Source organism: Apostichopus japonicus, chromosome 22 (assembly GCF_037975245.1).
Source record: "Apostichopus japonicus isolate 1M-3 chromosome 22, ASM3797524v1, whole genome shotgun sequence".
In the NCBI taxonomy this organism is placed as follows: domain Eukaryota; kingdom Metazoa; phylum Echinodermata; class Holothuroidea; order Aspidochirotida; family Stichopodidae; genus Apostichopus; species Apostichopus japonicus.
In genome coordinates, this window is record NC_092582.1 from 4576848 (window position 1) to 4582847 (window position 6000).

Here is a 6000-nt window from a genome sequence, read left to right on the forward strand (position 1 = left end):
ATGGAAGTACCTAATAGATCCGTTTACTTACGTGTTTTGTAATAACATAGTTCCAGTATGTTATTTTAATGGAAGTATGAATCTCATATTATTATGTATGTGTGAATGGAGATATTATGTGGCCTCAGTATATTATCTGGCCTCAGTAGGCTATATTATTATGCATGAATCGGCATATTATTATAATGCACATATGAATCAATATATTATAATGTAGCCTCAGGACAATATTACATAAGTATGAATCAGTATATTATTACAATGAGGATGTGAGTCTATTATTATAATTTAGCCTCAATACGTATTATTACAATGCACATATGAATCAATATATTATAATGTAGCCTCAGGACAATATTACATAAGTATGAATCAGTATATTATTACAATGAGGATGTGAGTCTATTATTATAATTTAGCCTCAATACGTATTATTATAATGCACATATGAATCAATATATTATAATGTAGCCTCAGGACAATATTACATAAGTATGAATCAGTATATTATTACAATGAGGATGTGAGTCTATTATTATAATTTAGCCTCAATATGTATTATTATAATGCACATAGGAATCAATATATTATAATGTAGCCTCAGGACAATATTATGTAAGTATGAATCAGTATATTATTACAATGAGGATGTGAGTCTATTATTATAATTTAGCCTCAATATGTATTATTACAATGCACATATGAATCAATATATTATAATGTAGCCTCAGGACAATATTATGTAAGTATGAATCAGTATATTATTACAATGAATGAGGATGTGAATCAGTCTATTATTTTAATTTAGCCTCAATTAATGTATTATATGTAATGTAAGTATATATGAATTAATCACAATATTACTTATTACTACAATATTACTTTGATTCATACTTACATAATATTGTCCTGAGGCTACATTATAATATATTGATTCATTATATTAATACATATGGCGGAGTGTATAGCCTAGTGGTTAACGCCGGCGTCTCCCAGTCATGAGATCCCCGGTTCGATTCCCCCCGACAGCAATGTGTGTCGTCTGGCAAGGGTGTTGTTCAATAACAACTTCCCGACATGGACGTTAAATGGATGTGTGCCGAGAGATTGGCTTCGGTCAGCTTGCGAGTCTATAAGCCTCCATGGCTTCTCTCGCGAGTTCCTGCTTGCGGAAAGATCACATATACATACATACATATTAGGTGGAGGAGAATCAGTATATTATTATGAAGCCATATTATACCATTGTAATGCAGGTGCAAAATCTGTATATTATTGTAATGGAACTGTGAAACCTGCATACTATTGTAATGCAGGTGTGAATCAGTATATTATTACACTACTATTATTATACTACTTAAATGAATAAATCAACTACTTACTTTTCTATCTGGCAATTCTGGACTTATCAGTACTTCATACTTCATTCAGACATCTGGCAACAGATACTGCTCAATTTTGATTAGCTCTCGGAAAGCAACATCATGTCTAACTGCTCTTCATTCGATCATTAAATAACATGGATGTAACCGCATGTAACCAGAAGTAAAGGCGTGTTTACTCTAGATATGAATCGAGGTTTCAATTTAACCACTACATCAATTAACAGAATTGATTAGGACAAAACTTAGCATAAGACATTTTGCAGTCACTATGCTAGCTGTTTATGAAAAGGTGACCACAGATCAAACTAGACCTGCTAACATGGAGCTTCAAATCAAGTCCTTGTTATTGTCTTTCATTTTTGTTTGACCAGGATTTCTTTCTAGACTTCACCAGATTTGATATCATAAAGCTATAGCTCAGGATCAAATGGGTATCAACATAAAAATTCTTTTGCTCCTTGAATGAAAGGTGACCCACAGTTACATGTTTTTTTGTCTTTACATACAAGACGCAAACCAGTCTATGCAATGTCCTTCACAATACCGTGCATGTAGCATATCAAGCAAGATTTCACTGATCCTGGTCAGATCAGATGTGGACTTAGCTGTTTAAATACGCTGCTTTAAGCCCTACATTCTTGTGAAACATCTCATTCAATCTGGATATAGAGATAACAAGGCTTGACATGTATCTATGGGTGTAACAAAGGCTAGAGTTGATCCTTCATTTCAATTTGGCTTTCAAAGTTCCAGGGAATCTACAAACTAGTAACCTATCATACTAGCATTTTAATAAATGCTATTTACAAAGGGTAAAAGCAGGTTGTTGAGTCTTTCTTTGATCTTCACTGTTTCATCATTATATATTTATAGACCAACTGCATTCCAATTGTTCATTTATGTCAATTAGAAATATGTTTCAGTCAATTCTTCTGAGATGAGTGATTTATATCTTGCAACAGCACAGCTAGAGCCCTAACTCTAGCACAGAGTGAATGAGAGTAACAAAAACTGAAACTATGGTTATGAGCAAGACATTGAAACCAGTGGCGGAGCGTCCATACAGTCAGGGGGGGGGGGCGGATGCTCCCCCTGACGGACTCAAGTGGACTGCTGGCGCCCTTTTCAGCTTTTTACTACTATTTACTTATTCGCGATTATTGACTTTTTTATTGCGCTCTCATCTACCTATTGACATTTGTCACATGTTGTTGTTGTAATTTTCTGACGAAATGGCGATGACACCTATTTATTCGTTTATCTGCAAATTAGTAAGGCCCGGAAAGGGTCATTTCCTGCGATCTAGGGAGTATCTTTACTCAAAAAATTTCTGTACGCTCCGCGCCAACCTGTGGTGGCGCTACGCTTAGATAGTGTCGAAAGCGCCCCTACAGACCATTCTCGCCCCCCTGACCAATACCCTTATCTCCACCACTGATTGAAACTAGCACTGAGACTTTGTGGGGAGGGGGTGGGGGGGGGACAACACCTCCCACATAAAGTGAATCACAATGACTACCATCTCTGCTTGTTTAACTTAAATCTATCAGGCAGTCAATGCATCTAACCAAATTTGTAACAAATTTAAAACTTTACTGAATGTTGCGCTCTTGAAGAAATTCATTTTTTTGCCCTCAGCTGTTAATTACTTGCAATCCCTCAGTTGTAACTGTTTACTATTTGTTTACATTGTTTTTATTCCCCCTTTTCATCTTCTCCTTTAATTGTTCTGCTTAACTTGGACGAAATTTTTCCCTTGACAGATTTTCCACTTTCAACTAAATCATTAATTTGTTGTACAAATTATGAAATTTCTTTCAATTACTTTAAAGCCAAAGTCAATGAATGAAATGAAATCAAGCACTGAACATAGCCTGCTGGCTCATAATTTGTTCAGATAACACACCTGGCATTTCACAGGCTAACTACAAACGCAGGCAGGTGGTTTGGCGGAATATAGGAAAGAAATCATCAACTTTAACTATTTTACTTCAAGCAAGCTGGGTTACCCCTAACAACTGAGGACCTTGCTTCCTCTTCAAGTGACATATCAGTAAATATAATCAACCACAGGAAATATTCCAACTATCTCAAAATATGATAGTCATCAGTGATGGATCTGAGGTAGCAAATGTCCCTAGTATCAACGAAAAACCACAAATTACTTTTCCAATAAAATGTGCAGGATAAAATTGAACCAAACTAACTCAGGCCTCAATATCTGGGCTGGTAATGAGCAAAAAATGCCAGCAAAAACTTGATTTAAACCAGTGAAGATTTGAAGCACTAGCATATTTAGCAAGTGGTTAAAATTTGGATAAAGTCTAGGACTGAAACCACTCCTGTAGAGTTGTAAAAGCTGCAAAATTGGTACTTATTATGTTTCTTCAAGATCACAGTCACAAGAACAACAAAGCATGCAAGCCACTCGGGGTGTGTCGATGTCTTTCTGTTTATTGCTACAGTCCAAGATCTTGCGATAGTCATGGGCGCAGATCTTGTTGGGGACAGCGGGACGCGTCCCCACCATCTTTTTCAGTGGTTGGGACATGATATACCGTGTCCCCACCAATTTGTCTTGACCAAACGCTGCATTTAACGTTCCCGTATTGAACTTTGGCGCAGTTTGATCCAGCATTGTGCAAATGACATGCAGCAGTTCTCATTTTATTAAAGTATTCAGTTGTTAAATATAGGACGGAAATCGCATTTGCGGCAACAAAGGAGGTTTGGGAGCATCATTGGGTCTGAGAAGTGTTAATTATTTCCGGCGATCTGGGAGGTATATTTGCCGAAAAATTTCTTGTACGCTATGCGCGAACCCATCATCCGCTTAGATAGTATCAGAGAACGAGACGCTCCACCACCATTATCCAAGACTGATCTGGGCCCATGATCAGTCATCTTTGCCATAAATAGAAATTGACAAAGCTTGCATCTACAAATCCTGCAATACTGATTAATGTTTGTTTTCGTTAAGAAAAGGAGAAAGTGAGAAAGAGAGGCAACAGAGTGATGGATGATGCAGTTTAATCACATTTAAAAAAAAACTTCACCTTTGGCATAAAGCATGAAGACAATTTTTAAATAATACAACCATCTAGATTAACAATACTAAATATCTGACATAACTTAAAAAAAAGTTTTCATCAAATTTTTAAAAGTATTCAAAAGTTATAGTACCGTTTTGGAAAGAAGCTGCATAAAGAAGCAAAGCAATATGGTAAAATTAACTTAAAAATTTACAACAGATATCACATAAGAGTATTCTCAATTGGATAGAGCACAAACTTGTCTTAAATGAGCAATGCACACTTCTAAGTGGAGCTGTACAGCTTCTATGGCAACTGTTTCATGAATACATGCATGATTGATCGTAAATTTTAACAGCTAGCTGTTCATTTATTATTTCCTTTCTTGCCAACTTCCAGCCCTTTGATGGAGATCGTCAAGTGAACGAAAAATACATATGAGCAAGACCCAAGATCACATTTTATTGGACATATGCTGTGCAAATGCCTTGACCTAACCTCGGTACATAATATTAATAAAAGAATAATGTGCCTTTAGTCATGATTTCAAACTACCTTCCAAACAAATAATGACTCAAGGGTCTTTATTAAACCTGTTCTCACAAAAGTTCAATGGAAACATTATCTGAGAGAGAGAGAGAGAGAGGCAGAAACATAAAGTGGTGAAGTCTGAGACAGACATCACGATCGATTTCTGCCGCGAATATAAGCCAACGTTTTGGCCAAAAGGAAAGAAGAAAAAAAAAGTGATTGTGTAATTATATAGTACAAGAAGAGATTGTTATAACTGTTGTAATGTAATGCCACTAATATTGTTCTCAGATTATTGAGAAAGGTCACAAAATCATAATAACATATCCCTTGTTATCAACTTCCTGGTCCCTTTGGCATATTTTGAACTGATCGATACAGACTTGTTACGGTGATCAACGTTTCGATCCACAAAATTGCACTTGGGTGGACGTATAAGTTTGCATTAGATAAATTAATGCCTGGGTGGCATTAGAAGTTCACTGGTTAAAGGCGGTCGGGGTTTGGGCTTCAAATTGGACACTTCACCTAATATAGTGATCACACTGAGTGAGTTAATTCATAAGGGGCTTAAGATATAGTAGGAGTGGGGGTGTGGAGGTGGGAGGGGGTTTCGAACTGAAGTACTGTAGGTACCCTCCTAACTCCTAATTAACAATAAATAAGTGTAATCAACTGTTTCATGAAATTCAAAAGGTTTACGGCAGCACAAAGAGAATTACGTGTGAGCTATCAAGACAGTTAAAACCCCTTAAATGTGATAAAACATTTAGAAAGAAGAAAATGGATCTCAAAAATCAGATGTAATTTTGAGGATCATTTTCCTCTAATTCTTCATCACTTGGAATGTCACTGGGATCTTAGAATTTAGACAAAAGTAAGATGCTTTCAGTTACAGTCTCAATGCAAACTGCAGTCTTTAAAGGCTACCGTTAATCTCAATTGCACCTTTGACCTTTGACATCACACATCAGCATGTCATTAATCTCTCATTCCTGGGTTCCTGAAATGATTTGTTAGATCAAATCTCCAGAGATGAACAGGTGTGTGTC